Below are 24719 nucleotides of genomic sequence, written 5' to 3' on the forward strand. Positions count from 1 at the left end.
AACTGCCGGGGGCTTTGAATTCTTGTTCCTTGCCATCGACTAGTTTACAAAGTGGCCAGAATTAGATGTCGTGAGAAAGGTGACTGCTTAGTCAGCTATCAAGTTCTTGAAAGGACTTGTGTGCCACTTCGGGGTCCCTACCCGGATCATCACCGACAACGGCACCCAGTTCACGAGCCATGCCTTAATGCAATATGTTCATGCCCTCAGAAACAAGATCTCATTTGTCTCTGTTGCACATCCCAGAAGCAATGGACAAGCTGAGAGGGTGAACGCTGAAGTGTTGCGAGGACTCAAGAAAAGAACATTTGATAAGCTGCAGAAGTGGGACAGGAATGTGCTACCAGTAGTTCTCTGGTCCCTCAGAAAGACACCAAATCGAGCTACCGGGCAGACTCCATTCTCCCTAGTTTATGGGGCAGAAGCAGTTATCCCCACGGAACTCATTTACGGGTCGCCTCGAGTGCTTGCCTATGATGAAGTAGCGCAGGATCAGCACCGACGTGACGACGCTGTGCTTCTCGAGGAGAACCGTCTCTGGGCTGCTACGCATGTTGCACGCAATCAGCAAGCCCTGTGTCGCTATCACAGCCGCAGGGTTCATGCCCGGTGTTTTGAGGAAGGCGACCTTGTCCTTAGGCGCGTTCAGTCCGCCAAGGGTACAAACAAGTTGACGCCAAAGTGGGAAGGCCCTTACCAGGTAGTTCGAGTCACCATACCTGGCGCAGTCCGTCTAGAGACTGGAGATGGCATTCAATTGCAAAACTCATGGAACATTGAGCATCTCCGCAAGTTCTACCCGTAAGGCGCGGCTGTCGGGCCCTGCCCGGCAGGCACCCTTTTGTACAGGCCTTGCCTCAGTTGCATGTAACCCCTTGTACAAAGCCAGGCGCAGATCCTGAGCAATAGAGAAATAAATGAAGCGCTGGGGGCGACAAGTTTGATGCATGCATAAGCATTTCATGAGCATCGCATGTTCATGTGGATAAGATCGCATCTGGCATCAATTCCATCTGCATAAAACTGTAGGTTCCTGCCAAGAACTCAGCCTCTAAAGGAAGCTGGAAAGATGAACTAATACTGCAATCTCCGGCAAGCCAAACAGATAAGTTATATCTCTTGTCCATACGTCTTCTATAAGCAAACACTTGCGCATAAGAAAACCTCGCCACTTTTTGAAACTTAGGAGCTCCCATCCCTCGACTCGAACGTTAATTCAGTCGGGCTGGTCGCGGTGGCCTTTGATGACAAAAGATTGGTGGGGGTTGGTCCCTCATCACAATTTGTGCCCGGTAGGCTTAATTCCCCGGCAACAAAATAGAGGGTACCAACAGGATAGCCTGCCGGGGGAAACTCTTTTATTTGAAAATATAGAGGCATTCCACCTCTGCATGGACATATACATGCACGAGTCACCGGCAAGGTTCATATTTTTCATTAATATGCGGATTTAAAAAGTACAGACCTTACAGGACATAGACATGGATTCAAGAGATTACATTATTTGAACTAAAATTTAGCAAATGCCTATAGATTTAAGATTGAAAAAAGATAAGTGCCCCCTAATGCCCTTTCTTGTCCCTCTCCTTCTAGGCACTGCGGCAGGAGCTGAAGGGGGCAAAAGGGGTGCCTGGGCAGAAGCCCAGCCTGACCCTGTTGGGCTCCAGGAGATGTAGCCTGGCGGGGGCGGGAGGGCACCGGCGAAGGCGTCGATGGAGAGCATGGCGGAGGCGACCCGCCAACCGCCACCACCAGGGCCAGCAGGACAAGGCAGGGCTAACTGAGCTGCAGCCCGCGAGGAAGCCTATCGGGGTCCAGCTAGAAGGCTGCTGGAGGAGCCGGAGGCACCACCCCCATCTCTGCTCCCAACTACCCCGCAAATCACCTTGCCGAAGAGGAGGTGCAGATGCAGATGGGGCTGCCGCCGCCTGACGGTGGCGGTCCGGCTGATACTCAGCCGGAGTCAGAGGCGTCGCCCTCCCGATCGGTGCTGTCGTCATTGCCGTCACTGTCCTTCTCCTCACTATCGCTCGAGGAGGAGCTTTCATCATCGGTCGAGCTCTCCACGCAGCACCCTAAGTGAGCACCCGAGCTCCCAAAAACTTTGACGGAAAGGAAACCGTCCTCCATTAACTTAAAATGGAGGACGTGCCCTTCCGACAAGCTATGGGCACGAGCGAAGGTATTCCAGCCTCGGCGGAAGTATATGACATGAGGGGTGGGGAAATCTACATCCACTCGTATGCTGCCATTCCCGCGGCCCCTCATGTGCAGTCTCAGTGCACGCGGCTGCTCGAGCTCCATCGCCATGGCGAATGGGGTAGGGAGGCGGAGACGACCATGAACTGGCTTGTACAACCTGATGACGAACTCTAGTGGCTGGTCTCCGACATGGCCTTCCAAGGGAGGGGGAGTGTTCCTCTTGGGCGCAATCAGAGCACCGCCCTGTCCTCCTCCTCCTCCTCCTCGAGCTCCACGACGACCACGACCTCGCCCCCTCCCTCCTGCTCTCATGGCGGGTTCCATCGCTTCTTTGTCCGGAGGAGTGAGGATACGCTGTTGAGCGGAAGCTCTTGTCGCCACCGCTAGAGCACCATCGCGTCCACACCCTCTCGCCATGACAAGCAGGGAAAGTTGAAAAGGGGAGAAGGAAAGTGTGTGAGTAAACGCACCGTTCCTGCCCCCTTTTACAAACGGACGATGTAGGGGGCTGGCCTCTCAACCAGGAGGCAACCGCCCTGCTCCTTCAATAGGGCCTCCCTATGCCTTCAACGGCTCAGGAAATCGGAGCCGGCCCTCTACACCAACCAACGGCGCCTAGTTTTCTGCCATGGCACCCGTCCCCACGCACTCCGCATCCGCCACCTACCATACCCAACGCATAAGGCACATGTGGCAGATGCACCTGGGGCGGGAGGCAAATGGAATGGCAGTTTCCGCCCCATGATAGTGGGGTGCGGGTAATACACGAGCCACAATCTGGTTCTTTCCATAACGCTCAGCACGACGCACGGGAAAACCGGAAGCTGGCCCAGACGCAAGTTAGTGAAGAAGCGAAGAGGATCTCAAGGGACCAGCCACTTCCACGCCCTGCCTGTGCACTTGTTAGGGCCTACCCCAACGACACACAGCAGCGCATTTGGGACAGGCCCGAGGGCTTCCGTCGGTCCAACAAACCCTGGGTCCATTGCCCAGATTGTGCACAGGCATGAGAGTAAGATTACAGCACCAAGGTCAGATTGGAGCGCAAGGGATCAGTCCTTCAAAGGACCGCCGTGCAGCACAATGATACGTCCATTTTGCATCATGCTTTTATATTGATATTTATTGCATTATGGGCTGTTATTACACATTATGTCACAATTTCTCTCTTATTTTACAAGGTTTTCATGAAGAGGGAGAATGCCGACAGCTGGAATTTTGGGCTGGAAAAGGAGCAAATATTAGAGACCTATTCCGCACAACTCCAAAAGTCCTGAAACTCCACGAAAGTCAGTTTTGGAATATATTAAAAATATTGGACGAAGAAAGCACCAGAGGGGGGCCACCCACTGTCCACGAGGGTGGAGGGCGCGCCCTACCCCCCTGGGCGCACCCCCTTCCTCGTGGGCCACCTGGAAGCCTCCCGATGCCCATCTTCTGATATAAGGTGTCTTTTGCCCTGAAAAAAATAAGAAGGAAGCTTTCGGGACGAAGCGCTGCCGTCTCGAGGCGGAACCTTGGCGGAACCAATCTAGGGCTCCGGCGAAGCTGTTCTGCCGGGGAAGAATCCCTCCAAGAGGGGGAAATTGTCACCATCGTCATCACGATCAATCCTCTCATCGGGAGGGGGTCAATCTCCATCAACATCTTCATCAGCACCATCTCCTCTCAAACCCTAGTTCATCTCTTGTATCCGATCTTTGTCTCAAAACCTTAGATTGGTACCTGTGGGTTGATAGTAGTGTTGATTACTCCTTGTAGTTGATGCTAGTTGGTTTATCGGTGGAAGATTATATGTTCAGATCCTTTATGCACATTAATACCCCTCCACTACTAGGGAAAACCCTAGTAGTAGTGCTTGAAATATGCATAGCAGTAGCGCTGGGTCCAGCGCTACTGCTAGCGCGCTACAACTAAGTTGTAGCAGTAGCGCTGGTATAGGCAGCGCTACTACTAAGTATTGTTAGCAGTAGCGCTTCCTGGACCAGCGCTACTAATAGTTATCAGTAGCGCCTTTTCATGTGAAGCGCTGCTGCTAAGCCAGCGCTACTGCTAGGTGCTCTCCAGCGCTACTGCTAATGTTCCTGCTTTCGCTGACCCTCACCCCCTACGTATTTGTGGTGTATTTATACAGGCTCTATACAATAGTTTCATCAGATCATACTAAACATACACTATCTCATCATATCATAGACATATAGTAGTCTCATCATACCATCATCATCATTCAACACAAATATCATCAAATCTCGAAAATAGCGATACACAAGTGGGATCATGTCATGTCTCGAATCAGTGCAACTGCATGGTCATGGCACACACACAAGTTTCATCATCTCTATCTAAACCATGATGTAGAAGAGAAGAGCGATCAGCATGAGCAAGAGCGCGACTATGTAGTACCATGACCCTGCTCATGCTAGAGTGTCCACCTCAAGTAACTACTTTTTGCTTCGGCTCTGCTGTCGAACCCTCTATGGCTAGCACCCGGGTACCTGTGCACCTGGGCCTGAGCGGCCGGCCAGTGGTCGTACACTCATAGAACCCTCCCAACGTACACGGCATAGTAGCCCTTCGCCTTCTCTGATCTATGTATCTGCATCGTGAGTTGATGAATTTAACGATAATATGCAACATAATGTACTTAAGAAAACAAGGAGGCATAATTAGCAAAATACAATTAAACAATAGTAAACATAAATGACGAAGTTCCTCATACCCAAACTAATTAACTAGAGCGATCTACGCTAGTTCAGGACCACGGTTTAGTTACATCACATAGTTTCGCCGTGTATAAATTCAAAGTTTTGCCATAGAAAGACAGTAGTGACACATTGTCATCAACAATTAGTCCTCCATGCCGGCGGTCCAATCTTCATAGTCAGGGAGGAAGCACCCGACCTTCTTGAAAGGCTTCAGGTCCAGACGCTGAGCAAGTAGCAGTGCTCGGACATCTCACTACAAAAAAAAAGACACATCCGTGACATTTTGGGCGGAACGAAAAAAAATTATGTCATACTTATGACACTTGTATGACGATAATTGTGACAAAACCCGGTATCATCATAGATGTGGTGGGGTCCTACTTCTATGACAAAAAATCATGATAGAAAATGGGCTTTTCGTCCTGGGCGGGCCGGAGACGCAGCTGCATGACATTCTTTGGGCCGTCCATGACGGAAAAATCATGGTAGAAGCAAGGGCGAGGAAAATATCGGGGTGTTCCCGGTTATGGTGGGTGGTTGGGGCCGAGCGATGCGTGTTTCTCTCGTACACGCACGTGCGTGGGTGCGAGGCGTTGGGCTCTAACTGAACCCGAGCGAGGCGTTGGGCTCTAACTCAACCCGAGCGATTGCACTGCAGGCTACGCGTTACTGAACCCGAGCAAGCGATCGATCGATGGATGTTAACTGAACTCGATCGAGAGATTCCTTCACTACTGCTGCTAACTGAAGCTGAACGATGCTGCCTCTGGATGAACAGTGAGCGTTGCTGGGGGGGTTTGGATGAACAGTTTCCGGTGGGGGTGGATGAACAGGACCTCGTGGTGTTGCCTCTGGATGAACAGTGAGCGTTGCTGGGGGGTTTGGATGAACAGTTCCCGGTGGGGGTGGATGAACAGGACCACGTGGTGTTGCCTCTGGATGAACAGGACCCCGATCGATCGAGACGGTTGGGGCTGGATGAACAGGATCCCATGGAGGGATGGATGAACAGGACCACCCCATGGAGGGCTGGATGAACAGTAGACGGTGGAGGGGTGGATGAACAGTAGCCCGTGGAGGCGTGGTTGAATAGGAGCCCGTGGAGAGGGCTGGTTGAACAATAGCCGGTGGAGTAACGCGCGGTGGAGGCTGGATGAACAGGAGCCCATGGATGAACAGTCGCAGGTGGACGCTGGAGGAGGTCGACGGTGGATGAAAAGTAGCCCGTGGAGGCTGGAGGGGGTCGACGGTGGAGATGAACAGTATCCCGTGGAGTCCCGTTTTGCGGTACGCCACACCCCTCCTGATGAATAGGACCCCTACGCCACATCCCTCCCGATCAACAGGACCCCCGTTTCGACCGTAGGAGGTCCGTTTCCTCTGTTTTGCGGTACGCCAGACCCCTCCCGATGAACAGAATCCCGTTTCGAATGTGGCCGGTCGAACACAAGGCCGTTTCCTCCGTTCTGCGGTACGCCAGGCCTCGTTTCCATCGGCTGTTCCATCCAAGCCCTCCCGATGAACACGACGACGCATTCCGTTCCGACCCAACCGGTTGGCTCCGCATGAACACGACGACGACGTTGTTTCTCCATTCCGTCCGAGCCATTGACATGAGCCCTGGCCGTATGTATGCGCGAGTAGGCGTTCGAGACCCTGCCCGTATGTACGTACGTGGCCGTATTTTCTTTCTTGCACACTGGCCGATGTACGTACGTGTACGTGCTACGGGCGCGCCTCTACTACGACATGCGCGCGCCTCTACATCGACCAGTATGTACGTATACATTCGCGACCAGAATGACAACTCTACATACGCTTTGACCAAGTGGGTCCCGACTGTCAGGCACTTCCTTGCCTGTGAAGATGTAGCTAGTGGGTCCCAGCAGTCAGGGGGCGAATCGTTTTTTTTTGCCCGGACGCACTTCCTTGCGTGCGAAGATGTAGCTGGTGGGTCCCAGCAGTCAGGAGGAAACGTTTTTTTCGCGAAATACGGTGGCCCGTCCGGTGGGTCCCCGCTGTCAGGTGGAGGAATAATTATTTTGCACGTAATAAGGAGGCACTTCCTTGCTGCGGCCGTGGACCTAGCTGTCAGCCTCTCCACATACAGTCCACGTCTGATGGAAGCCGTTCCTTGACCACGTTGACCACGCCACACCGAGAGCACCAGGGCGGTGGACGACGGCGAGGCCTAGGAAGGGGACGACGCGGAGCCGGGGAAGACGCAGCAGTGGATGCCCACGCGTAGAGGAGTATGAGGGTTCACTGGTTCGCTGCGGTGTGAGGCTTCCGTCACCGCAGAATAACAGGGGGTGTGGGTGAGTAGAGGGATGGCCTGGCCAGCGGTGGGAGTAGTAGGGGGCGGTGAGGCCTCCACCGCATTGTAGCCGGCCACGGGAGGCGGGAGCACGAGGCACGACCGGCGCTGGTTTGGGCGGCTGGAGCAAGAAGACCAGAGGTTGAAGAAGCACTACGGCCGTTGGATGGACATCGTACGGTCACTGGAGCTAGAATCATGCATATTGACTAAGTTGGCAGAGCCCTCCGTCCCCGTCAACTTAGTAGGCCCACAAGTCAGCCTGCCACTATACTGGGTCCCAGCTAGCAGGGGGAGTATTCATTTTTTGTGCGTAATAAGGAGGCACTTCCTTGCGTGTGAAGTAGCTGGTGGGTCCAAGCTGTCAGTGGCGGTAACATTTTTTTCGCGAAAGACAGAGGCCCTTTCGATGGGTCCCAGATGTCAGGTGGAGGAATCATTATTTTGCGCGTAATAAGGAGGCATTTCCTTGCGTGCGGCCGTGGACCCAGCTGTTAGCCTCTCCACGTACAGTCCACTTTAGATGCATGTCGGTCGTTGACCAAGTTGACCAGGCCGCGCCGAGAGCACCAGGGCGGTGGACGACGGTGAGGCCTAGGAAGGGAACGACACGGAGGCGGGGAAGACTCGGCAGTTGTTTCCCACGCGGAGGGGAGTACGACTGTACGAGGGTTTACTGGTTCGTCTGCCGTTGCCGGAGAATAACAACATGTGTGGGTGAGTAGAGGGATGGCTAGGCCAGCGATGGGAGTACGGTGGGGCGGTGAGGCCTGCGCGGCAGCACAACCGGCCGCGGGGAGGAGAGAGCCGGCAGTCCCGCCGGCGCTTGTTTCAGCGGCTGGAGCAGGAAGAGTTGAGATTGAAGAAGCACGACGGCCATTGGATGGACATCCAACAGTCACTGCTTGTGCGTCAACCTTTTTTTTAGGAAAGCCTCAAATCTGTGGAAAACATGATACAACCCAGCTGCCATTATTTCTAATAATTTACAGCCCATTTGCTAATTCTTAAGGTTTTTTTGGAGCCCATATTCTTTTTGTTAGCATTATAGCCCATATTGTGGCCAGGGTTAAAAAATTATAGGAAATTTTTCGTATTTCGGTGCAGTCTGAACTGTTTTTAATCCCAAAATTTCGAGTCACATTCAAAATGATTTTAAAAATAAATGTATATCAATATAAAATCCAACAAATTTTCCACGCATAAAAATCAATGCAATTTAAAATCTCGAAATGAAAAAAAGAAATTTGAAACTAATTGCCGGTTTGATGTGTTTTAAAAATGTACAACCCATTTCTCATTACTGATAGGCCATTTTCTAGGCCAGCCGAATGAAGCTCTCCTTGTCTTGAAAGATTTGCAGCCCAACAGGCCTGACAAAGCGACTTACTTGGCAAATCACAAAAAACTGGGTTGTGGCCGTGGACCCAGCTGCGGCCGTGGACCCAGCTGTCAGCCTCTCCACGTATAGTACTCTTCCGATGGAAGTCGGTCGTTGACCACATTGACCACGCCGCGCCGAGAGCACCAAGGCAGTGGACAACGGCGAGGCCTAGGAAGGGGACGACGCGGAGCCGGGGAAGACGCGGCAGTGGATGCCCACGCGGAGAGGAGTACGAGGGTTCACTGGTTCGGCTGCGGTGTGAGGCTACCGTCGCCGCAGAATAACAGGCGGTGTGGGTGAGTGGAGGGATAGCCTGGCCAGCGGTGGGAGTAGTATGGGGGCGGTGAGGCCTCCGCGGTAGCATAGCTGGCCATGGGAGGCAGGAGCAGGCGGCACGACCGGCGCTGCTTTGGGCGGCTGGAGCAAGAAGACCAGAGGTTGAAGAAGCACTAAGGCCGTTGGATGGACATCGTACGGCACTGGAGCTAGAATCGTTCATATTGACTAAGTTGACAAAGCCCTCTATCCCCGTCAACTTAGTAGGCCCACAAGTCATCCTCCCACTATGGTGGGTCCTAGCTGGCAGGGGGTATTCATTTTTTTGTGCGCAATAAGGAGGCACTTCCTTGCGTGCCAAGATATAGTTGGTGGGTCCGACCTGTCAGCGGAGGGAACTTTTTTCGCGAAATACAGAGGCCCTTCCGGCGGGTCCCAGATGTTAGGTGGAAGAATCATTATTTTGCGCGTAATAAGGAGGCATTTCCTTGTGTGCGGCCGTGGACCCAGCTGTCAGCCTCTCCACGTACAGTCCACTTCCGATGGATGTCGTTCGTTGACCACATTGACCACGCCGCACCGAGAGCACCAGGGCGGTGGACGACGGTGAGGCCTACGAAGGGAGTGACACGGAGCCCGGGAAGACACGGTAGTGGCTTCCCACGTGGTGGACAGTACGAGGGTTGACTGGTTCGGCTGCCGTCGCCGGAAAATAACAGGAGGTGTGGGTGAGTAGAGGGATAGATAGGCCAGGGATGTGAGTATATGATGGGGCCATGAGGCCTGCCCGGCAGCACAGCCGGCCACGGGAGGCAGGAGTAGGCGGTTCCGACGGTGCTGGTTTGGGCGGCTGGGCAGGAAGATCATAGACTGAAGAAGCACGATTGCCGTTAGATTGACATCTAACAGTCTGACGCTGGTAGAGTTGATTGTTGACTAAGTTTCTTTTTTGATAAAACTTGTGTACACATGAACTTAGTAGGCCCACAAGTCAGCCTCCAAATCTGTGGCAGACAACATAGAGCCCATTTTCTATTTTTTTAATAATTTGCAGCCCATTTGCTAATTCTTAAGTAATTTATTACAGCCCATTTTCTGCCCAGGACCACGGTCAAAAAGTTCAACCTTATTTTTCATATTTCGGTGGAGTCCGAACTTTTGTAATCCCGAAATGATAAATATTTTTTTAAGAACTTATTGATTTGCCAAAAAAATCGTTTTGTTTTTGTAAGCAAATAAGACGTGAGACAATTGAGTTGGTTTAAGGGAAAACCAGTGGTAAAAAAATCAGCGCTGGGAGGGAAAACAACAACAAAAATAAGGATGTAAATATGAAAAGGGAATTTTATGTATTTTCAATATAATGATACGTGTATATGAACTAGTAAAACTATAGGTAGAGATTAGAAAACGGATGTAGGATGTGCGTTTCAAGAGGAAAATAGAACTGGGTTGTGTGTTTGATTCAGTAAAAAACTGCCTGCGGATGTTGTAAGACAAAATATAACTAACGCTGGCAGGCCAGAGGCCAGTAGATACCTGCTGGATCTTTGTGCCCCGTTGTCGTCATGGGCTGGGCCTGTTAAAAACAAAACCAAGCCTGGGCAGTCTACAGCCCAGTTGAAACTTGCTCGACCTGAAAAAACAATATACATGCTCAATAAACGAGAGAATTCTGCAAGTATAGACTGATAACTGGGATGCAGGAGGGGATATTGTTTTTTCATCATTATAATAAGAGCATGCACATGTTTCGAAACATTTGGAGAACTGGGAATTCGAACAGCAGGTGCTTATGCTACCCATCAAATAAAAATCAGGTGCCTAAAAATTCGTTTCGAAACAAATGACTCAGCTTTATATCCACGTCGACCCTCGGCATGATGGTTGGAAGCAAATGCCAAGTTCATACCAAAAGATTGTTAACAACAATACCAACTTGCGGACGACAAGGTAGTACAAGTACCAATACCAAACTAACTTATAATCTTTTTGCTCCTGGCCCTAGTGTTCGTCTGGTAGAAAATCTTGTAGAGGACCAGCTCCCGCTCCTTCTCTTGCTCCAGGTCCCCGAGGTGGTACTGGTGCATCACCCAGTTGGTCCTCTGCTGGTCAAAGTTCTTGTTGGTGTGCATCGCCAGAACCTTTTTGCTGCCCGTCTGCCGGCCGTTGACCATCACCGGCAAGGTATTGCCGGTGTTGTGCCACATCGCGTGCATGCCGCACTCCGACTGTATCTTGCGACGCGTCCACATGCCCCTTTTGAATGCCCCGGAATTGTGCTGGAAGAAATGCTTGCTTAGGCCACTCAATGTGATACCTGCAGTATTGTCGAATACAGGTTTTAGTGTACGTAGTTGGCATTTTCATAACATCTTTGGCATGTTGCAGTCACTTGTTTCACTTTTTATTAACTGTCAAATTGTAATTGCTTCACCAGGTCTGCGTCTAAAAAGAAAAATAGAGCTATAAACAAAGGAATATGTTTGTGCAAGTAGACGGCCGATCGGTGTCTTACCTGGAAGTTTCTCAGGATGGATGTAGCATATGCCGTGCTCGCTGTCGATGGTTGGTATGAACAAATCGATGAGAGAGTGAGATCTCGCGCTGTCAGCACTCACTTTGGCCTCAAGGTGCTCGATCAGCTCCTGATCCATGGGATCGAACTTGACGCCAGCCAGCAGCACCGGCCAATCCTTCTTCGACTTGCATGTGTTAATTCCAGTTATATGGTACTCAATGTATGATCAATCGACTGTTTTAAGTGAATGATGAAAGATTTCGACAGATAAGTGGTACTCCAAATCTGAAGTCCAGAATACCCGAACACGCCGCCGGGATTCTTGTGTCACCTCACGCGCAGCGTGTTGTCACGTTAATTCAATGTGTGGACATGATGAATAATTTGACCAACGTATACTAGTACTGCTACTGTACTACTTACTAGTCGTATTTAGTGTCACATTTTAACCATAGGTTTAACTAACAAGTACGCACTTGAAGCCTAAGTGATATATATATATACTGCACAGCATCTCCATCATCATTATCAGTACATCCTGCGCAGGTGAGTTAGGATGCACTTGATCCCAGAAAGGTATCTATCCTTCAAACCAGAGGAGTGCTTCAAACTAACAACAGTACATAATATCCAACAAAAGAGGGTCGTGCTACAATAGGAGAATATATGGCTCAGTCTACATATCTGTACGAATCATGTTGTGCATATTTGCTGTTGGCATGAACCACATCGCCGCATGTCGGGTTTGCAAAAGCCATCCATCGCATGGAAGCTTGATGCCTTTCACACACTGAAGATTATCTGGCAACAAGTTGTGTCGACGAATCTCTGGATATGGTGATTCATGAAACCCATGGTATGATGTGTAAACACAGTCCCCCTGGCGAATGGAAGTTGCATAGCACGGTAATCATCGCCGGTGATATGATCGATGATTGGTTGGATGATCGGATAATTGAGCCCGAGGAACATGGAGTGGTTGATAAGGCTGTAAACCTGCCTCTAGTTGAATACGCCTGGCCCAACGGAGCTGGGATCTTTCTCGAACATGAAGCAGCCATAGCCATCAATGTCACGAACGCCCCAGGCATTGTACTGCATGTGGTTTGATGAAATGGTTTGGTCAATTTGGTACATGCAAATGAGCATCAAATGACCACCATCAGCTGAACGGGTGATAAACCACCACCCATCGGCTGGTATGATTCCAGGTCCTGGAATCATGAAGGCCAGCGCATTTGCGTCTGCTGCAACAATTCACATTGGAGACCAAAAGGACAAAAATTAACAATCATGTTCAGAGTATGTGTGGAATTAAGATTATTATAACAGTGACACATATCATAGACAGAGAATTGCAATGCCGTGGTCATAATCATACCCCAAGTTAAAAAAATAAGCCAATGGCTTTCATATTCTAGCAATATATCTTGGTTCAAACATCATGTAACAATGAGAGGAAAACAGATATGACAGAGCCTACTCATATTCTACCATAGCACTTACTACAGTTATCATATCAACTCTAAGCAATAACATGCGTTGTTATAAAAATCCTGGAAATGAGAGTAACATATAGCAATCATGAGGTTATACTCATAATATCTATTCTAACAATCATTAGATACCAATTGTTCTCATATCAACTCTAACAATAACATGTGTGGTCATAAAAATCTAGGAAATGAGAGGAACATATAGCAATGATGTGGTTATAGACATACTATATATTCTAAATTTGTAACAATGAACAGGCAGTCGTATTCTTAAGGTAAAGATGAGATGAGATAGAACAATTACACGACGATAGATTCCACCAGTATAGGCAGCCAATCTGTGCGTCGACCGCATAAACGATGCCATCGTGCACTATAGCATCAGACAGAAGTGTTGGGTAAAGAGGATCGACGATGAGCCATAACCATGTATGGTGACCGGATTCCAGATAGACTAATCCCATGTTGAACACGGCAATGAGCTTGTAATCCATGTAGTCCTCTGATGGTGTGGGCACTTCGCAGATTACAACCTTCAGCAAACAGAGGTCGAGCCAAAAGCTCAACGCGTCTCGTGCGTAGTAGGCAGGAGTGTCCGGCGGGCCGCGAGGATCGATGGCGGTAGTATCCAAAGATGGAAGGGTGATCTCTTGCTGGGTGTAGATATCCACGAGACACCACGGACTACCGGATTGGTGGATGAGGACGATCCAGTTGGCCTTCATGCCCGCCCAGTAGTGGTCGCGCATGAAGGACAGGTGGACGGGTAGTGGTAGCATGTCGAGGGGCACCATGGCAACCTCCGTAGGATCGTCAAGTCGGTGTCTGGGCCACCTGCGAGGATCGGGCATCAGCAAGCAGGGTGTCTTGAAAAGAGCCGGCCGGTTGCAGACAAGTAGACGGTACTAAGACACCAAGCATGCGGCCAGACGGACGGTGCTGAGTAGGTCCATACGATTACAGATCTGCTCCAAGAGAACATCGGGGAGGGAATTCCAATCGCGGCTCTGCGTGTCAGTCGGTTCTGCCATTGGGGTTTTCGGTGCCTGCGAGCCAGCGGGGAAGTGGATTTGGGCGGGCGAGCAAAGAAGCTTCTCCTCATGTGGCCGAGCAGTGGTCGGGGGGATATGGTACGCGCGAGCTACCAAGGAAGATAGCGCGGGTGGGCGAGCAGTGAGCGGGGGGAAATGGTGTGCGGCCGACGATGGGGAAGAAAGGAGGAAGAAGAAGAGAGGAGGAAGAAGAGTGGGAGACAGGGAAGAAAATGCATTAAATCTCAATTCTACTACTACTACCAGGATATACCGTCCTTCGGAGTGTAAATAGTTACACTGATGACATGTGGGTCTACCACAAGAGGGCCCATATGTCAGTTAATGGAGGACAGAAGCATGCTCTACTGGCCAACATGATGGCAGTACTGGGTAAGGCTGATTTAGTAACACCAACACGCTGGTTCAGCTTATTAATTAAGTGTCCCATCTGCTGCAGCGTGTATTGTCACTTCACTGCGAAGACTAGTTGAATACTTCTCTCTGACCGAGATGGGAATAATGGATCGCGAAGACTTCCTTTCTACATTATCCCTATGCCTCTACGCTCACTTCACTCATTTTGCTCCGCACATAGTCACTTGTTGAAATCTCTAGAAAGACAAATACTCCGTATTTGGGAACAGAGGAGGATTTTACTCTATATTTGGGAACAGAGGGAGGATTTTACTCCGTATTTGGGAACAGAGGGAGTATCACCATATGGAGGGAACAGAAGAAGCTTGAAATATGAACATGTCAATGGGAGGGAGTAAGCTCCATGCATGCATGCATGCAACATGCAACACTCACACATACACATGGACGCAAGCAACACTCGTGCACCCATGCGGCACACAGCATGCAACACACACACTCATGCTCAAGTGCTCAACCTACTCCCTACGTCCGTGAAAGACTGTACATTTAGAGATTTACACATTGACCAGGGCATAATTAACGCCCAAAAGTAGCAGACTTATGTGTGCATGCGACCATTGAGAGAAGAAGATTAAATGAAGGTCGTTGCATGCTGTAATTAAGGATAGACATGTAGCCTATACCTAGAGCACAAGTTGGTGCATTAGTCAATCAATACCGATTTAGATTAAAGGCTAAATGCATTGGAAGTGTAGATGTACTACACTCTTTGTTTTTTAGCTGATTTCTTTGCTCTGCCAACTGACAGGTGGGACCCAGAAACTAGGTGACAATTTAACCAGTCAACAAAGTGCCACGTCGACTATGTGGCCGGTCAGTAGGGTGCAATACGGTGCTCTACGATGAGCTAGTGATCGTATAATCACCGCAAAACTATATATAGTGACCGTAAAGAGCGTATTGTTACATACGTTGACCGCCAGTGTATTTTTCTCCTTTCAAATTAAGCCATATTAATCGGAAAGGACGCAGTATGGACTAGTCCTAGTACTTCTTTGATGTGTCCCGTCAACTCGCTGAACGAGGAGAAGCTTGCTTACTACGCCTCTCCCTCGCCCACGCGTGCGGTGGTTCGCAGGACGAGGAGAGGGTTTTGACTACAGCGCCCTCTCCCTCTCCCTCTCCCTCGCCCTCTCCCTCGCGGTGGACGTGCAACAGTTCAATCGGTGTCAGATTGCCAGAAGCATAATGTGTACTGTAGTATCATCATTGTTGGACCTTCCGAAGAGGCGAAGAGCCAAGTGCAAGGTTCACACGAGTACGAACTGTTGAACCTCCCGAAGAGGCAAAGAGCCAAGCGCAAGGTTTTATAGGAGTTGTCGTCCTAGTAGGAGCGTACTACAACTATAGCGAACGATGCTTTTTTTTGTGGGATGCCGCCACGTCACATATATCCAAAGCTGTGCCACCTTTTTTCCCAAGGAGCGTGTTGGAGCCCGTGCAACAACCACAGAAGTTGCATGTACACATAACACATTTACCAGTAATAAATTCTAAAGGACAAATGCCAGTATGCCACACAAGTTCATCTCCAATTCATGTGATAAATTTGTGCACGACTAGTCTACATATATTCACAGCGCTACCGTTCACAATTTACCCTACTCCACTTACACGTTATAGATGGGCTGCATGTCCTCCTCCAGGTTCCAGTCCTAGGTGTTCTTCATGGATGGCACGATCCATAACGGTGGGCAACGGGAATCATTGTCGCAACTTTCTAGTCCGGTTCCACACGATGGAGACTCATCCAAGCTGAAGCGGCATAAATCAGGGATAACGTGTCCCAGCATGTCGTTCATCCGACGGTGCGCACTGAAGACACAACCATGCTTCATGAACGGCAGGCCTTCCGTGTTGTGCACGGAAGGTGGCATCCGCTTCACAATGGGGTAGCTGTCCCCAATGAAAAGCGAGTACTCTCCAAGAGTGTTCCTCGGCACCCACATAGCATCACGGGGGTCGAACTCGGCGCCGTTCATCTGGTACACGCGGCATCTCAGATCAGGACACATGGTGACGTACATAGTCAAGGTCCATGCATAATAATGTTGTGCTCAAATATGGCGGTCAGTAATACTGTGCGGCAAATAGTACTACTCCGGTATAGAGGAAGTAAAATAACCGGCTTATTATATATAGCCACTCTTGGCTACCTGGATGAGATAGTAAGACATGGAAAAACAAAAATGGTGGCAGCTAGTGGGTTCAAGTCTTCAAGGGCCTAGCTAGCTATACGCGTCCTCCAAGGTAAAAAGTACTCCTACTAGTACGTAAGTAGAGTACTAGTACAACAATGAAAGAGAAGGTGAGATGGTTAAAAAATGGAATACCTGGGTAGATGGTGACGGTCCGATCGTGGTAGATTGTGTGACCATGTTGCACATCAGTGGTACCATGGGTAACGACTGCTAAGATAGTTGATCCCAATATGCCAAAGTCAGCTACAAGGTTCCAGGTTAGACCGAATCGCGGATGCAAATGCACATCCAGGATCGGCGATCTTATTTTGATCGCGGGATGACTGGTCCCTGCAAAATAATGGAGTACCGTTAGGTATGCAAATGATGGTTTGTGCATTCTGTTTGTAATCTCCTGTACCGTAGGATGGCAACCAGGTGAAACAAGTCCCCTGGCTTGTCACTGCGAAGATGCGGCCTAGATGGCGCAAGCGTCTTCGAACGTGTAGGGGTACAAATCTGCCGCCGCCAACACGCGCCAGCCTCTGCCGTTACTGCCTCTTGCATTGATGGCAATCCTTATGTCGAACACCGCGATGAGATAGTAATCGTTGTAGCCACGTCGCTTTGTCTATGGGTCTGCAATTGCTATCTTCTTCAATCTCATGTAGGCATCATCATACGTATTCAAGCCCAGCCAGTCCGGAAGGCCGATCCCAATGGTGGAGAAGGGGTCTACCGGAACGGCCGCACTGTTATGGATGTTGTGCAAAATGATGGTGCTATCCGGCCGGAGGTATGCAAGCCAATCTTCGTTGGCACCGACCCAGACCTATATATAAGACGGTGGGCAGCGGATAAATTACGGGATGGAAATGGAATAACTAAGTACTACATGATCAAACTCCATTACTGACATGCTCATCGGACAAAATCCGACTACCTCTCAACGTCGGCAACTCTAGCGGAGTCAACGTGCAACAATGGCCAGGGAGCGGTGGACTGTTCGAAGGATTGTCCCATAGAAGAACCTTCTCCTCGAGGACGCATGGAAGACTAACAAGCATGGCCTTTTCCCAAGCCATTTTAAGCACCGTCTTGAAAAAGTTGGTGCAGGAAGCACCGAGTCTTGTGGCGGTGAGGACGTCGGAGCGGCGTGTGATTTCTCCCAGAGGATCATCATCCAAGGTCTCCCAGCCCCGACGAGGAGGAGAACCACCTGGCGAATCCATGGGAGCAACGATGAACTGCCTTCTCTTCGGGGGGAGGGGAACTTGCGAGGAGGAGATAAGAGCGTAGTAACCGCAGGGCCTCGTCCCTTCCAACTGTAGATCGTTCCTTAGGCTACTCATAGTGGGGAGTAACATATACTAGTATCATGCATATGATACTAGTATATGATACTACCTTCATAGTGCATAGTATCATAAATTAGTATCATAGATTACCATATTTATTGCCATGCATGACACAAAGTAGCATAGCATTTAACATGATACGGTATCTACCTATGTTACTATAACCCTCTCTCTCTTATTTAATTATGTGCCACATAAGCATGTTTGCTAGTCCCAAGTGCATGTTACCGGTTATGTTACCCCCACTATGGCTAGCCTTAGCGAAGGGGTGAGGCTATTATTTACTACTAGTACTAGCATTATGGGACGTTATGGGATTGCATTATACTGTAAATAATAGCACTAGTAAGAAATTTTTGGCACTAGCTAGTATTTTTGGCGTGGATTAAGAAACTTTGGGTATGTTTTTGCTATTTTTTGTACACGCCAACTAGTGTCAAAAAACGTCTTACATTATGTGACGGAGGAGTACGTACTCGTACTGTAGCAGTACTAGTACTACTTTCTCAACTAGTAGTGCGATGTACTGTACTTCTAGTATAGTGCACCAGTTTTGAACTCTTGAATCTCAGGACCAAGGAGCTACAGTTGGAAGTGGAGGGTACTATTGTTCTCTAGAACCATCATTGTACTATCAATGCAGGGAAAGTACACCTGCGTAGTGGCCTAGTGGGTACTCTCGGTGCTCTATTCAGCCGCTCCTCTCACGTAGCTGGCCTACTCAGCCGCTCCTCTCACGCACACACTAGCAGCCTGTTTATCAGCGACGGTTACTGCGGGGGCAGAACATTTGAGTTATTTGATACTCCCTCCTTTCCGGTTTATAAGGCTCAACTCAAAAATCTCACCAACCAAGGTAGATGGTGAGTGGTGGAATACTTTTTGTAGTTTGCAAAAGCACCCAATTAATGCTCTTGTTTTCCTCAAAAAAGTATGTTTACCAATGCATTAATTGCAATGCATGCATGCATAAATTACATGCACTGGTCAATTTTCTCTTAATACTTGCATGCAATGATTTAATGCAAACAACCAAATTGAGCCTTATAAAATGGAAAAACTAAAATTTTGAGATAAGCCCTATAAACCGGAAAGGAGGGAGTACAGCGAGACTAGGCTTTTCGCTTCCATTTGTGGAGGTGTAATGGATCTCGTCGAACTTTGTTAGTAGTTCCTTCTTTATGAATGAGATGAAGCAAAGCTTTCACCTCCGTTTAAAATAAACACGTCAAGAGGAATTTCTTTTATAGTAGAGCTGATAATGGAGTGAAGTCCATGCGTGCAACGCCACAAGCTACAGAGTAGTAGTAGAGCACTTTACGTACAAAGCCATATTGCCCAGTTCCCAATGCCCCGCCAGGCTTTTCCGGCTCCTCGGGCTTAATTGGGAGGCGCTAGTTTAAATATGCTACTAGCTGATGAGGAAGCTGCAAGCGAGGTGCGGCTAGGGCGAGCACGCGAGCCACGAGATGCTGGGAAGGAAAAACCGTTCACGTGGCTAGGCTATCCAGTGCACCCATATTATGGTGTTGCACGTCTGTTTGACTTCAAAACTCAAACTACCCGTGTAAAATATTGGCTCGCAGCAAATTTACTATTTTAAAAAAGGCCATCGTGCGTTCGGCCGGGATCTAACCCACAAAACGAGGTATACACTCCCGCGACCACTAGTAGTACTCATTGGAGTACAACGCAACCTAGAATCGCCTTTTGTCGCTAGTAGTACATTGTTCCTTACAAGAAACCCCTAATAATGCAAGAAACCACTAATAATGCCAAGAAACTACTACCACTTGCATACATGGCAGACTTAAGATAAGACTACCTTATCAACCATTGTACATGCTCTTACCAACCAGCCCTACCAAGAAACGACTACTCTACAAAGTGTCGTTATAGGCACGTTTCAACCCATGGCCCTGTTTGGATACGTTTGTTGTCAATCTAACCCTGCCATCCAAACACCACTTTGGTTAGAGTTAGTTCAGGGTTAGAATCTAACCTCTGACTTAGAGTATCCAAACAGGGCCCATGTCGCCGATGAAGTCAACGCCTTCTATTCGACTGGGCGTTATGACTTGTGGGACCTACATGTCAGTCTGCACAAAAATCCCCGAGTGACCTCCTACCTCCGGCCCGTCCACCTAGTCATCCTCGGCCATGGGACGCAGCTACCGCCACCGGCAGAAGGCGAGGTCAAAACCGCTGGCGGTGCGGAGCCCATCTTGCGGCAGCCCGGATGCCAGCTCCTTCCGGCGATCGCGGCCGCTAGCTAGCCAAGATAGCTCTGTCCAGCTGCTTGTCTGCAAGGTTTGCTAGCTAGATTGGCACGGCGGGGCGGCGGCTTGCTCGCGCGCGCCACGCTAAGGCCAGTCATCTGGCTCGAGCGAAGGCCAGCACGGCGGCTTGCTCGCTCGTGAGTCATGCTCGGGCCAGCCTGCCAACCCGTGCGGAGGCCAGCGCGGCGTCCGGCCCGTCCGGCGGAGCGGCGGCCAACTCGCTCATCACCGGCGCCACCGACGAACACGCATCAATACTGTTTGAAGTAATGTTCAGGAAAAATAATGATTTGAGGGGGAATAACAGGATAGAAGGTCAGATATGGGTCCCCCGTGTCAACGGTCAAACAAAATGTGTTGGTTTAAACTGCCTTGTCAGCACGGACATGTGGGCCAACCCGGTCATAAATGGATTTAAACTAACCTAATCGGTAGGTCGTAGTTTTTGGCGTGGATTAAGAAATTTTGGGTATGTTTTTGCTATTTTTTGTACAATAGATTCTTCCTAGGGCTGGTTGAAAGTGGTAGTTTTTTGTTAAATACTCTACATATTGTAGGTAGGAGTGAAAGTTAAGCTTTGGAACCCAATAATCAAGGCTAGTTACATAGTGCATATGTGTACATGATTGAAAGTAAATATCAACCATGAGTGACTAATATCTTGATGGAAAACTCGAAACTATGGAATACTAGGGAAAAAATTGCATGGTTGGAAATACTAGCAATGTTCATGTGCGTTGCAACGAATCATAATTAGAATAATACTTATTCTCAAACTTGATACAAAACACTCTAATTTTGATATACATATATCACTAGAGATATATTATGTTTCAATTAGTATATATTCCTTGGGCTGTTTTGGTGAGGTCAGGGAGGGATGTGGTTGGTTTTAAGATACTAATTATGTGTTTTTCTGCAAATTGGTAGACAAGTGGGATGTTTGTGAGAGAAGGCAACAACTTACCTCACAATCGTTAGATGTAGATCTAATGGTCACACTAGCATCACCAACTTAGTCTTCTATAGGAGTACTAGCAAGATCTGTGCATTGCACGGAACATCAAGATGCATTTTTTTATAAAAACACTCGTTGTGATTGACCCATGCGGGAGTAATCCCATGTGTGAAAACTAATGATATCTCGAGAAATAGGAGATAAGGTGAAGAGGAGTGGGGCGTGGTGGTGATTGGTGGTTGGACTGAGCGGAGGCATGGGGATTGATGACACCGGCAGCGGCCACCAGGCCAGTTTGTTCCAGAGGCTTCCTTTCTTAATTGCTGAACAATGAGGTTGTTGGAGATAAGGATGAACGAGGGAAGGCCTTGTCTGCAAATGTGGAGAGGGGTGCGGGTATCTTTTAGTTTCATTTCCATCAGTCAGATATAGATCGGGCGGTCTATATTGCAAGATGGCACGCGTACCATCATCACCAACTCGGTTTTTTATAAGAGAAGAAATATAAGTATGGAGATACAAATGTATTATCGATACTTGTTTCGGTAAACTAGCATCTACATTCTATTCAACGCATCAGCATGTGAGGCCTTAGCACAATGACTTCTCGACTGTGTAAAACAAAGGTTTTCCCATCACCGATAAGGAGGGGGTGACGGCGGCGCGCTTTTTGGCTTGCTCTAGTCCTAGTAGTCATACTAGGTGGTCTAAGCACGTGTAGATTTATTCTTTTTCACGTCTCGTGTTTGCCCTACTGCCACGACTGTTGATGAATAGACGGTAAGTTATTCACGGGGAAACCCTTGTTGAGCGTGTTTGCGAGAGAGAGAGAGAGATAGTGTGCGTGTGTGATATATCTAGAGACTGAGGCAATGATAACAGGTTCTTTGTGTCTATGTGTGTGGAGGATAGAGAGATACATGTACATGGGGCTTTGTGTTGTGTAACGTGGAGACACATATACATAATTAGAGAGTGAGTGTGCGAGATACACATGCGGACATGGGGAGAGATGATGATACAGATTAATGGGTGTTTGTGCGTGTCTGTGTGTGTTTGTGCGCGCGTTTGTGTGTGAGAGGGAGTGTGTGTATGTGGAGTAGAGAGACCACTAATGATGTAAACCTAGTATAAGGGAAGGGGGAATGGTGTGACATGTGTAGTAGCGGGATAGCATGGGTGCGGGCGGGGGGAGCAGACTATTTGGAGGAGACATCGATTGTGTGTGGGAGAGGGGTGTGAGAGCGAGAGAGAGAGAGGGAGAGAGAGAGCTAGCGACGGAGAGAGAGAGAGAGGAAGAGAGGGGGCGAGAGAGGGAAGTTTGTGTCCATAAATGGCGTATAGATAGGGAGACAATGTTGATGTTGTTTGAAATTGGCCTATGTACGGAGACGCAAGGGAAGCGAGTCATCGTGTGTGTGATATGGACTTCATGAGAGATCTAGAATAGATGGTTTAGAGAACAATGTGCGAGATCGAGAACGATGATACATTAGGGAGCTATGGAAAGAGTCATGACATATATGTATACAGGGAGGAGCTGGGGTGGGTCCGCATGTGGGAGAGATAGAAAGAGGAGAGTGGTGCACAAGGAGACAAAGTGTGCTTGTTTTGCAGTGGGGGTGGTGTGTGAGGTGAGTGTGCGAGAACCACATAACTAGGGATATAGACGTTTGGGGGCCACGTTTTGTGTGTATGGGAAAGATACACTCTACATAGTGCGTGTGCTTGGGAAAGTGAGATGCCGAGAGACCTAGCTAGAGAGTGGGGGAAGAGATGTGTGCATGCCCAAGAGACAAAGTGATAGAGACCTATATTGGGGTCCGGACTTTAGAAGAGAGAGGGGTGTTAATGTGCTCGTGTGTTGGTGTTTGGGGGAGAGAATGACTTCTCTGTGTGTGGGGGGCGATGAGGGGTGGGGGGTGGGCGACGAGGAGGGTGGCTTCAGATAAAGAGTGAGGTGTCTATATTTGAGGGACTTTAACGTAATTGAGATATACATCGTCAATAGTGTGTGCACTCAAGGTTGATCAATTTGTTTCACAGTTTGGACTATGAGATAACGATACTTTTGAACATGTGTGATATACTTTGATGTACCAGAATTACAAACCTAAGATTGGAATTTTGGAATTCGACTCCATCATTAGCTTTTATAATTCATTTAAATGGAGGTACATTTTTAAGCCGGGATTTCGTGATTTCAAATTCATATATCAAACCTAGAGATGTACACATACGGGCATGTTCAAACTTTATAATCATCCACTTTATTCATACACATACACATTTTTGCTTTTGTCATCATATTTAGGATAAACACATTTGGAATTTCATTTGAATTGGACCATATGATGGTATTTGCTTGTAGTAGCTCAATGATCCATATTTGAATTGAATGGATAATCTAAGCTTCGAGTTGGAGACATCGATTTTCAAAACTTGCACTTTTTTTGCGTGCAAAACAAACAAATTCTCGGCCATGACATCATAGTCGGCCGTACAAGAGCAGAATATAATTTCAGGCACCAAAAGCTTTCAAACTTCCCGCTCACATCAAAATATCTCGCACCCGAAAGTTTAGCCCTGCGATATTCCTGTTTTACCCCTGCCACATGAACGGAAAAGGGCTGCTTTGGTAATTCCATTGTTTTCCCCTCTTTGATCCCAACATTCTTCCCAGAGCCCCTCCCCTTCCCCTCCCCAACCCCCCCAACCACGGCAAGCCACCGAATCTAGTCCTCCGCCGCAGCGGTGGACCTCACACCCCGACGGATCTACCTTCCGCACCTTGGAACCCCCAACTGCCAACTCACCACTTCACCGGAGCCGCTTCAGCGACTGGCTTGTACACTGCTCCAGATCTCCTTGACCGCCATCATGGTCCACCGCACCGGATCTGCTTAACCGGCGCCCTCGTCCACCACAGTGTAGGCTCTTCACTGACTCCCTCATCCGTCCCTTCGCTGGCCCTTCATACAAGCCCTCATCCGCCGCAACAGATCCGCCTCACCGAAAGCACCGTACAATGCGCCCGCCAAAGCCTTCGTCCACTGCACCGGACCCGCTCCAGGGACGCCATATTCAACTCCACCGGCCCTGCTTTACTGACGCCGCAGCCTCATCAGGTTATTTCGATCTGTACTCCTTCGGTTTTTCTCTTTATCGTGCAACTGTTCACTTACCACAGATGAGCTTTCTTGTATGTCGACAGGTGCCACGACCGTAGCACCGGAGCCGCTTCAGCGACGCCGACAGCCGGCCCAAACTCAACCGCAACACGAGCACCATCGACGATCCTTAGCTATCAAATATGCCAACGATACCCATACACCGTCGAGAATCAGGTACTATTATCCAACGGCCGGCGCCTACGTTCACTTTCTTAGCATAAGCACCGCACTTTGAATTTCTTCAGGGCATCCTTCAGTTTTTCATGAGACGCGTTATTCTGCTTGCACCTGTAGGGCCATACTTCTGGCAGTGAACATGTTACATGTGCTAAATTACACACTAGTGCACATATAGTTAATATGCTTTAGTTTTGTCCTAAGTATTACTGTACTTCCTA

This window comes from Triticum aestivum, chromosome 4D, assembly GCF_018294505.1.
Source record: "Triticum aestivum cultivar Chinese Spring chromosome 4D, IWGSC CS RefSeq v2.1, whole genome shotgun sequence".
Taxonomy (NCBI): Eukaryota; Viridiplantae; Streptophyta; class Magnoliopsida; order Poales; family Poaceae; genus Triticum; species Triticum aestivum.